Below are 12,022 nucleotides of genomic sequence, written 5' to 3'. Positions count from 1 at the left end.
GGGGGAGTGAGTGATAAAGGGAGAGAGAAAGGGGGAGAGAATGAGCTCTTAAAACAGGACTGCTTTAATGTTTTTAAAGCCTAAGAAATCAGATCAACATACACTGAAAATGAAGGATTTTTTAAAACCGATCGAATTGGCAGAACCAGACTGAAACAGCTTCGTACAAAGCCTTTTTAGATACAGATTGGACATGCGAGAAGGGCTTGCAGCATAGCAAACCATGCCAATTCGCATCTACTGTAGAGTGCTCTTTCGAAGTGATTTGTCTCACTTCAGAGTTTCTAGACTAGGCCGCAAAATCCTTTACGGTGTACAGGAAAAAAGAGACATAAAATACCAAGTCTATTTCAAAACAATGAATGCAACTTAAAGACTCAACATATCTGGCTGATGAATGCAAGGGTTAAACCTGGGAATACTATATTTTCAGTGTGACATGACCCTATTAAGATGCATTTCTCAAGGTTTACAAGTTACTGTATGGTTATTTTGCTGTTTAAAGTTTTTCTACCTTTTTTTGTTTAATTTCTTGAAATTACCTATGTACTGGTAGGAAGATAAATGTTTGAACAGGGGTTCTCAACTCCAGTACTCAAGCCTGTCCAACAGGTCAGGTTTTCAGGATATCCCACCTTAAGCACATGTGGTTCCATCAGGGGCTCAGTTTTCAACCAAGCCTCTGATTGAGCCAAGATATATGACACATATTACTAATGCAGGAATAAGTCATCAGAAATAGGCCCCTTGTTCAAAACAATATAACCATTTTCTCCTGGGATGTTGGAAGCATTAATATGCCTGATGACGCCATATGCTGGGCACAATGACCGAGATAGCAGCTGAGAGAAAGAGCAGAGAATGTAATAGTGTTTAAAATTGTTTCCCAATAGCTCAGATATAGCGATCAGTGAAAGAACAGTGTCCCATCAGCCGTGGCTGGACTGGATGTCTTGCTCACAAGTGCTATGTAATGTGGAAAAATGTTGCACACCAAAAATCAAAATAAATCTGAGATACTAATACCAGTGGGAGTCCGAGTGAAAAAATGGAGAGAAGGGAGAGTGAGAGAGAAGGGAGCGAGAAGGGAGTGGGAGAGGGAGAAGAGGTAGAGAGAGGTGATTAAAGATTGATTAGTTTGAGTCAGGGGAAGTGAGGCAAGGGTCATATAGAAGGAGATAAAGGGGGAGTGAGTGATAAAGGGAGAGAGAAAAGTTGAGAGATAAAGGGGGAGAGAATGAGCACTAAAAACAGGACTGCTATAACGTCTTGAAAGCCTAAGAAATCAGATCAACATACATAGACCTGAAAATGGAGGATTTTTTAAACCGATCGAATTGGCAGAACCAGACTGAAACAGCTTCTTATCAGCCGTCTACCACTGAGATGTATATTCTTTCAGTGGTAGAGAATGTATCATACCCTCCATTAGCAGTGTCTGATTACAATGGCTGCAGTGAAAGAAGTTAGGGTTAGGGTATCCTGAAAACCTGGCCTGTTTGCGGCTCTCGAGGACTGGAACTGTGCAGGCCTGGCTTACAGCATAGCAAAGTAGGCCAATTCACATAAAGAGAGCTATTTAGAAGTGGTTTGCCTCACTTCAGAGTTACTAGAATAGGCCACAAAATCCTTTGCGGTGTACAGGAAAAAAGAGGCATAACATACCAAGGCTGCCATCTTTTAATATTACAAGGTTACTAGATGCTCTGCAGAATTTTATAAATGCAGTAATTAATTGAAGCCAACTAAAGTGTCACTAATTTTAAATATCTTGGCATTTGGTTTCACTCCCATTTAAAATTTGAGTTGCATATTGATAATCTGACATCCAAAATCATTGCCAAACTGGGTGTACTTTATAGGAACAAATCCTCCCTAGGCCAAGGTGCATGATGGGTTAACTTTTGTATCTTACAGACATGCTTAAATGTAGTTAGTACTGCATTGCTGTGAACAGGACACATAGTGGAAAGTTACCTTAATTAAGAGAAACTCTCCAGAGTTGTATGGGAGTCTCCTGGGCCCTCCCCTAGGTCATGCTTATAGTGCCAGCAACGCGACTGGCGAAGTGACGGGTGACGTCACCTGCGAAAGTTATAATTTAACTTTCGGGGATGTCGCTGGCGACATGGGCATTGATTGGTTCAGAGGCTGTCACATGTGGCGACAGCCTCTGAAAAATCTGATTTCCCCAGCTCCAAATTTTGAGTCGCCAGCGTTACTCCCGTCGCGTCGCACTTACTATAAGCGCTGCCTAACTGGGATGTATACTGAATGCCTGGATGTGTTCTCTGACACATTTGTACAGCAGAGAAATGTGCCAGACTCTCAACTGTGGCAAAGCTGATAGTATACTCAGGACTGCGTGCAGTAAAAATTGATCACATAATAGCAACTATTGGGAGTCCCCTGGTTGTTGATGACATCATGAGCGCTATCCTGAGTGTCATAGAATGCTGAAATATATCCAAAGCTATGTATCCAATAAATTGAGCAGAAAGAGATAGGGGAAACTGTCCAAGCATTGCTGGAGTCAGAGGTAATATGGACCGCAGCCAGTTTGTTCAACTATCTGGGCTGTGGAAATACCAGATGGGTAGTGTAGGGTGGCTGTGCACTGTAGAACCCTAAACACAGTAGTGCCACTGTTGGTCGCTGTCATCGCTGACGTAGTTACTTTGGTGGAACATATGCTGTGAAGTATGTATATACAATTATACCAAGGTACAAAAATAGGAGAATGAGAAAAGGAACATAGAGTAGTACGTCTTTGGCTAAGAGAAGAAGAAACCACTTGATTGTCTCTCTCTCTCTCTCTCTCTTTTTATATATATATAAAAATATAAAAAAGTGTAAAATGGGGGGGTTTGCGAGGTGTGAAATACACTGGCGACACACTTTATTCGAGCTCGGCTAGTCCCACGAATTCGGGTATACCCGGGTGTATTGAGGTTTGTGACTGTTTTCTGCCCGAGTGCATTGAGGTATTTTCTAGGCAGGGATTGAAGCATTTTATTCCCACTGGCTGCAATACTGCACAGTATATATATATATACTGCATTACAATTCATGAATTTATGCCATCTGGTAGACACGCGAAGCATTGCAGCCTATTAAATCCTAATCATTATCATTTAACAGATCAGCCGCCCGTCAGCCAGGCATGAACCCAGGCTGGGAAGGCAAACACAACGGGGCTTGTCAGAGGTGAGGAGCGGCGCATTCCAGGTATCTGCCAGGTACAAACTGGGCATTTGCTCGAATAAAGTGTGTCGGTGCAGTAGGCCTTGCAACACTACCATTTGAGTAAAAGTTGTGCCCTAAAAAAAATGTCATGGTAGGTGTGCTATGGGGTAGGGAGGGGGGCCTGATCCTTGCATTTGTCCTGGGCCCCAAGATTTCTGCTGGCGGCCCTACTGACAAGGGATTCCTCAAATTGGGCCCAGCAGAAGCTACTTCCCAAGCAAGCAATTGCCTTTTTATATTATTTGTTCTGCTTTTTACTATTATCAGTATATATATGTAACATCGCCAAAAGAAGGGTCGTGCGGTCACTGCTGTATTTCATCTCCTGTCTGCACCGCTGATAAGAGGCATAGAGGAATTTGTGAGGGCGGACCCTCGCTCTCGCAGAGGGGAGGGGTTTGATGTCTGTCTGTCTGTGTGTGTGTGTGTGTGAGAGGGAGAGAGAGAGTGTGTGTGTAAGAGGGAGAGTGTGTGTGTGTGTGTGTGTGTGTGTGTGTGTGTGTGTGTGTGTCACCCACCCTGTTTCCCTCTGTCTCACTTTCTGTCGCCCTCTGTCTCACTTTCTGTCACCCTCTGTCTCACTTTCTGTCACCCTCTGTTTCCCCCTGTCACCCTCTGTCTCACCCTGTCACCCTCTGTCTCACCCTGTCACCCTGTGTCACACCATGTCACCCATTTTCTCCCTGTCAACCTCTGTATCTCTCGGTATCACCCTGTCATTCTCTGTCTCACCCTGTCACCCTCTGCCTCACCCTGTCACCCTCTGCCTCACCCTATCTCACACACTCTCTGTGTCTCACACACTCTCTGTGTCTCACACACTCTCTGTGTCTCACACACTCTCTGTGTCACACACACACGCACACTCTCTCTGTGTCACACACACACTCTTAACAAGGACTAATTGTAGTATAATGTAATACAATAAATAAACATGTCAAAAACGAATGTTGTTCTTACTAGGAATTTATTCAATTTTTTTTAAAGCGGGCCTGGGGCGGGGCTAGGTGATGAGTAGATTTTTTTGTTCAGCGAGTAGATTTTTGGGTGATTTGTCAACCACAATATATATATATATATATGTAAGGGGGCCACTCCCGGCTTCCCTGATGTTCCTTTGCCCCTTGCCTTACCCCTGTGGCAGTGGGGGAAGGGGATGGCGACTTTTCCCAGTTGGCGCCGCTATCTGTGCCGGCGCCGTCGGGGGCCCTGATGCTCGAGCATGCGCAGATAGCCACAGCGGCCATGTTGTGTTTGGTGCGAGGTTCGCGCAATACGCAGAGGTTGGCAAGGGTAGTGGTGGCCATTACAAGTGTACAGGAGATCTGGTAGGTTGCGCAGGTGCAGTTATGTGTAGCGGTGGCCACTACAGCTTTGCACAGGTGCAGTAGAGACCGCGCACACAGTCCCCATAGGAAAGAGGTTCTGAGTGGACTACATCCCCCAGCAGCCTCTGGTGAATGCCCTATGTTCCCTGTCACCTGCAACCAACCAGCCACTGAGACTTGCAGATTCTCTGCAGCAGGGAATTTGATACATTGTTTTGTGCAGTCAGGAAGCAGACTGGGAAGCACGTGAGTGAGTGAGACTTAGGGGACAAAGGGGGAAAGAAGGTGGGCAGAGAGCTGCGAGATTCTGCCCTAGGCCAGAAATCCCCAGGCTAGAGTTGAGGCCCTGACTTCCCACTAGTGAGGGTGGGTGGTCACAGGGACAGGCCCTAGTACAGGAACCTGTCACTTTAGAGAGAGAGAGAAGTGAAGGAAGCAGAGACTGTCGCAGCACCATTACAGAGGTTTAGGATCAGACCTCTTCAAGCACAGCAGCAACCAACCGGGTGGGATCGCCCTGGAAGGTAACCCTGACGTATCTTCACCGTCGGATCCTTTGCGAAGTCTGTTTGCAGGTCCTAGCGCTGGAGCGCTCGGCAGGTAACATCCATAAGTGCACCAACTATAAATCAGTACATAGTGGCTGTGCAGTCACACACACACATACCTTACTTTGGGGGTGGGGTTGTGGTGTGGGGAGTTGGACATGGTGTGGGTACACGGTGAGGGGTTGCATCCTGCGAGACACGTGAGTTACTGTGTCTCCTAGAAGAGAGACACTTAATGTATGACATGCATAGTTATGTTACTGTTAGAAAAGTCACTGTTCTTTTATATGCTGTGTGCGTGATATTATATTATTGTCCTGTGAGGAACAACTCCCGCTCTGCTTGGAGCCATCACAGGTGGAGGCGCTGCACCATATAGTATTGTTCAGGAGGATACACCCCAGGCTCTCATTGGCGGAGGCTCAGGCCTCCTGTGAGCCTCACAGGTAAAGCACCACACTGGGTAATACATATAGCTCCCCTCACATGCACCCTATCTGCGATTGGGTGGGGGAATATGGGTTACATATATATATATATATATATATATATATATATATATATATATATATATATATATATATATAGTACCGACACACTTTATTCGAGTGTGGCCGGTACCGCAAGCCGGGAGATTTCCCGGCTTGCTAGTGGCCGCCCCTCGGCGTGCCGCGCGTCATAGACGCGCGGTCACGTGTCTTCGGGAGCGTGCGCCCCCTGCACTCGCGTCCAGGGGCTCCCCGAGGGAGCCCTGGTGTCCCGCGATCGCGGGACAGCGGCAGGGGGTTCCGGGGGACCCGGCGGACCCGGCAGCGGTAGGGAGAGCGCCCCGATCGGAGGGCGCTCTTCCGCTGCTTCGGCGCGCGCCCGTCACTCTCGGGCGCGCGCCAGGCTACTGCTGCGGCCAAGAACGGGCAAATGCTCGAATAAACTTGGCCGCAGCAGTATATATATATATATATATATATATATACAGTGGTTGACAAATCACCAAAAAATCTACTCGCCACACAAAAAAAATCTACTCGCCACCTAGTACCAAACGTGTGCTGCTTGGGCCAATATTTACTCGCCCGGGGGTTAAATCCACTCGCCCGGGGCGAGCAAATGTATAGGTTTGTCGAACACTGTATATATATATATATATATATATATATATATATATATATATATACTTATTATTAGGCTATAACTGCAGCACTGATTATTGTGCTACCTAGTTCTTAATAGATTGCTATGAGGGATATTGTTATATGCACTTATGATATAATACACCTCATTTAGCAATCAGGACGCCACACTCCATATATTTTAGCACCCTCCCCATCAGTTACATATGTTGCTGGTACCATGGTTTTTTACCTCACTACTTCTTATTGGGACTCACACTGGTACTGTCATTTAGCGCATGAATATTTATTTTGTTCTAACAAAATTAACACAGTATAGGAAAATATGCATTTGTCAGAGGGAAAGGCCAATAATCTGGAGTCAGGTCACCCTAATGTATATTAAAAATAAACACAGGCCTGTCTGATACTCCCTGATATTATAAAGTAAAGAGGCCACTCTATAATAAATATTTACACAGGCCTTTTTAAGTCTGTCCCTAATAATCTGTAATCAGGAGGTCATTATAAGTGTTAAAACAGTAGTGGTACTGTGATATTAAAGTGACAATCCCATACAAGTTTAATTCAGCCCAAATCCACACAATAATGTTAATAAATGCATTATAAATATCACATGACCATATGTATACTGTCTTAGTTCATGGCTGTGTTATTACATCATTACATGTGTAATTAAATCCGTGACATTCTCAGGCTCCCCCCTTCTGTGACAATCATACAGCCGGGCCGTTACATTGCAACACACTAATCCCGCCCCTAGTGACATCACCTGATCAGTAACCAGTCAGAGAAGCTAGCAGGCAAAGAACTACATTTCCCACAATGCACCTCGTGGAGTGTGGCTAGCAGCTACACCTTCTCTCACTAGTTTGTCTCCTGCGAGCTTCCGTACACAGCGTCTTGTTAGAGTGGGGCGTGGACATGTGTAAACTTCAATGGTGGGAAAATGAGACCGTTTTAGCTGCTAGCTGAGCAGTGGTACAGCGCTCTGTAGAAGGCGCTCTCAGTCGGGTGAGTGATTTTTCAATGTGTGTGTTTATTTTATTTCATTTCTCATTTTACTTTCACTTTAAGTACTGCATGCTTATTTTTTTCTGTGGGCATTTAGGGATTTAAGTGCTCCGTGAGCCGAGTCCTCCATTGAAGGAGGAGCTATGAGGCCAACCTATCACAGCTACTGTACCATCTTCAGTTGCTTTCAGTATACTGATTAATCCACGGCACAGAATATGCAACTTCAAATACATCTATCAACTGTCTATATGTTAAGCCCCCGGACAAGCATTTGCTTGTTAGTTATACACTAGTTTCATACAAGCACTTCACACAGGGGGCTTCAACTTAGGTAGTACTTGACCGGCCGGTCTGAGTGTTCTCATTTCCATATATTTCTTGCCTCTACACTTTATTTACATACTTTGTACTTATTACTGCAGTGTAGCATTTTTCCCCACACCTTAAGGTTCAGTTTATAACAGCTTTGTAGGTCACCACTGCTCCTCATTTTAACCATTTATGTGTATGTGATTAATAAACCTTTATTGATACAATTTGTGTATGTTAGAGTGCTATTCAGGGGATTCTTTTTTTCTGTGTAAGTTTTCATATATATATGTGTGTGTGTGTGTGTGTGTGTGTGTGTGTGTGTGTGTGTGTATATATGTATATATTTATGTATATATATTTGTGTGTGTGTGACCTTGGGCAAGTCACTTCATATCCTCTGTGCCTCAGGCACCAATGTCATAGATTGTAAGCTCTATGGGGCAGGGACTTGTGTCTGCAAAATGTCTCTGTATAGCGCTACGTAAAACTAGCAGCGCTTTAAAAGAACATGCTGTTATTATTATTATATATAAATGTGTATGTATTTATTTATATAGCACTATTAATGTATATAGCGTTTCACAGTAGTAATACATGTGAAAATCCTATAAATAACAAATACAAATATCAGGTCATGGGAATAAGTGATTTGGACATAAAAGTAACATTTCGGAAGTGTGGACAACTAATACATCTTGTAGATTGCCTTTACAGTGTGATGTCATTGATTCAGTAGATTGTGTGCAGACCAGGACTGCAGTACAGTGTCACTCACATGGATGACTTGCGTGGTAGAAGCTCAAGAACAAGGATGTCAAACTCCAGTCCTCGAGGGCAGCAAACAGGCCAGGTTTCCAGGATATCCCTACTGAAAACCTGGCCTGTTTGGGACCCTCGAGGACTGGAGTTTGACATGCATGCTCTAGACGGAGCACAGCTGTGGGTGGGAGGTGGATTTGCTTTGCATCAAATGGTTTGGAGCAAGGTTTATTGTATGTATTATCATAATAACAATGCAATGCTTAACTTTTATTTCAGGAGGGATGACTGCAGAACAGAAGTGAATATTGAAGCCATGTGTTCCTTTTCTTGCAAAAGAGAAAATTTGAAGGACAGTTGAACAGAATGAAAATTACTACACAGAGACAGATAAGCAATGTGTATATTTCTCATTTACCATTTAGTATTTGTCGTTTTATTGACTCCACACAATCCGGCTGCTACGGGTTTCACATTGAACATTTTCATCTCTACTCTACCCCTTCCTGTGATCTGAACCATGCAAGTTTTCATTGATTCAATACATCATGAGTAGAGTATGGCTACAGTATGAAGTAAAGACCCAAGGACCACATCTACTACCATTCATAACAAGAACATGTGCAGTAGCGCACAGCTGCAGTTCTATGTGATTGTTATGAAAGGTTGAGGTGGTTCAATTCTATGAATCTGGTGTGGGATGGACCATGTTTGCATCACATGGTTTCATCTAGGCCAGTAGATTATATAACTCTCAGTACAGGTTACACATGGCATCAGTATTAGTGATGTAAAGAGGAGGAAAGCTTCAATGTGGAGAACAAAGCCAAGTAATGTTGAAGTTACTCCTTTTACCATTTACTTGGTCAGTCTGTACTGTCTACTCCCCACACAGCTGCTAAGGGTCTTCCATTTTAAATACTTTCACCTCCTATTCTGCACTGCTTTGCTGCCCATTATTTAGACATGCGTTCCAGTCATGTTTACCACTCTGAATCTCTCTGCAGTCATTGATTCAGCACATCATGGGTAGAGCATGGCTACAGATACAGAAAGCTTTTATTATTTTACCGGCTGATCATCCATAATATTGCATTAAAACATAGAATATCACTTAATTTCCAAAAGATTCAGTGATGCTGATAATGCAGAATCTCACAACATTTCCCATCATAATGCCATAATGCACCAGAGGAAGAAATAATCCTTGCTATATCTGTACATTGTGTGACGTATTACCTCCATGACCATTGATAGCAAGTACATCTTCTGTATAGAGCGGCTGTGTTATGATGCAGTTATTGATCATCATTGACATAATCACAAGAATCTTATGCAAAGGGAAATTGTCCGCAGCGAAGTGAGATGTGTGCCTGTTTTAAGTCCTCCAGCTTAACGCCCCTACACCTCCCACTACACAGACATACTTACTTATGCATACACTGACATCTGGCATACCTACACACACCCCAGGGCCACTTCCTTCCCCTGATGTCAGGGAGAGGATGGGCATGCAGAGTGCAGTAAGTCTCCACGTTACTCTGGCCAACAGTCTTGGCCTACCCCCAGCATCTGTCACCCACAACATCTGTTCCCTCCTTGTAAAGTGCTGAACTATCTCACCTGGGTCAGTGCTATAGCTGATCACAGTGCCCGATCATGATGTCACTGTGACAGGCAGCAGTGCAGATTGACCGGTCAATCAATGCAGTGCCGCACCATATGCACTAAATGAGATTTCCGTGCCCCCTGTCAGGTTACTCCCTGGGCAGTGACCCTGCTCACCCCCTCCCCTAGTTCCACCTCTGACCACAATTATCTCTCTTGGAGAGTGTAGCAAATTGGTGTTGGTGGAATCTCACCTCTGCCATGCATGGTCACAATCTGGGCACAGGACCCAAATAGTGGGCAATGTGGCACTTCTTACAGTAGAGAATAAGTAACTATATTCTTTACTTGTGTATTAAGGACCTTATTTGCATTAAAATTCAGTCCCCATGGGACCAAGACTTTCTGGCTTACTGAACAAAGTGGAATTGTTTCGTAGAGGGTGGAGAATTGTATTTTATCTGAAATTACCCCCTCTGCACAAAATACAAACAATTATACACATACATGTGCCTTGTGGAAGTTGTTGCCCTCTATCTTCCTGTGGTCTCTCCCTGTTTCTCACCGTGCCTCCTCCCATTTCCTTGCACCTCTGCGTCTCCGCATATATCCCTATACTCAGAGCCGGCTCCGGTCAGTGACATGGGATGCCCAAATATGAGCATATCCATACATGGGCATCCATGCCACTGACCGGAGCCCACTCTGTTGCGGATATGGAGAGAGACTGGGAGATTTACATCCCCTTATAATTCATATGGTGCATAGTACCGGCACGTATTGTTTTACCATTACTGTGTACCTTCCTACTTTCACACTGGTACAGTATGTGCTGCAGTGGGACTGAGAGGGATATATTGGTAACACATAGTTATTGTTGGGGGAATTCAATCCATTTTGAAAATAGTAATGCAATGTTTTATACTTTTTTTTTTTGCAGTAATGAAGAATGAAAAAGTTCTGTTAAAATTGAATTGGAGGTGAACTGGAATCATCATCAACTCTGCACCAGTGTGAATTGATGTTCTTTAATGTTCTGATAAGGTACATGCAACATCTCTTCCTCAACCCCTACACCACTCTCTGCCTCTTGCCTCTCTCTCTCCACCTCCCTGCTAAGCGTATTAACCCATCTAATGTAATCCACATTCCATGTCTCACTTTACTCTTCACTTCTCACGTGCCCTCTGGAATGTCTGCTCTCTGACTAACAAGGTCTATTTGTACATGACCTCTTCTGCTCTCATCATCCACCACCTCTCATTCCCCTCACCCCTGTCCTACTCGATACCTCAGCTTAATTGAACTCTCTCCTCTGACATCTACCCTTATCTCTAACCTCTCCTCACTTTCTGCTTAAACTAACTATCTTGTTAACTTTTACAATGCTATCATCTCCTCCTCCTCCCTCCTCCCTCCTCCATCATATATATGCCCCTTCTAGGCTCTGACACACTCATCCCTCTAAGGCCATGATTATCATGGGCACATGCTTGGTCATCCACAGTGTGTGCGAGCGATGCAGAGCCGCCTCGGACCTCAGTGCAGGGATTGCTGCATACCCCCAGCATCTGTCACCCACAAACAATACACACACTAATACTCCCCACAATACACACTATAATACCTCCTCAATACTAATCTCCCCAATAATATTATAGCTCCAAACACAATATACACAACACCCTTACACAAGATACACAATCTAGTACTCTCCTCTGCACCTCTACACACAATATAATACTCCCACACACACAATATACACACTACCCTCCTACCCCCATAAAATACAACCAATAATACACACACACTTTGTGGATGTTGGGACCAGCTCCCGGCATGCACCAGTGAAAGAGAGAGGCCCGCAGAAGCTCGGAAGAACTCCCTCCATCCGTGCCTTCCTCCGTTTCACATCTTCTCCCTGTCTCTCTCCCTCCCTTTCCTTGCATCTCCCTGCGTCTTTACGTATACCCAGTCAGTGACGGCTCTGGTCACGTGATGCCTTAATATGGGCTTATCCATATATGTTCATCCACGTCACTAATGTGATGCCCGCACTGTTGCGGAGCTGGTA

General features: G+C 44.4%; 1 long non-coding RNA gene across 1 annotated transcript; it reads left to right on the top strand.

Annotated features, from left to right (window-relative positions):
- Window positions 1-7,138: 7,138 nt before the first annotated feature.
- LOC142475408 (uncharacterized) lies at window positions 7,139-10,986 on the top strand. The gene is made up of 3 exons (XR_012790937.1): window positions 7,139-7,266; window positions 8,620-8,739; window positions 10,889-10,986. It is a non-coding gene; the product is annotated as an uncharacterized LOC142475408 (long non-coding RNA).
- Window positions 10,987-12,022: the final 1,036 nt, after the last annotated feature.

Source organism: Ascaphus truei, unplaced genomic scaffold (assembly GCF_040206685.1).
Source record: "Ascaphus truei isolate aAscTru1 unplaced genomic scaffold, aAscTru1.hap1 HAP1_SCAFFOLD_1215, whole genome shotgun sequence".
Lineage (NCBI taxonomy): Eukaryota > Metazoa > Chordata > Amphibia > Anura > Ascaphidae > Ascaphus > Ascaphus truei.
This window is presented reverse-complemented; position numbering and strand designations above follow the sequence as displayed.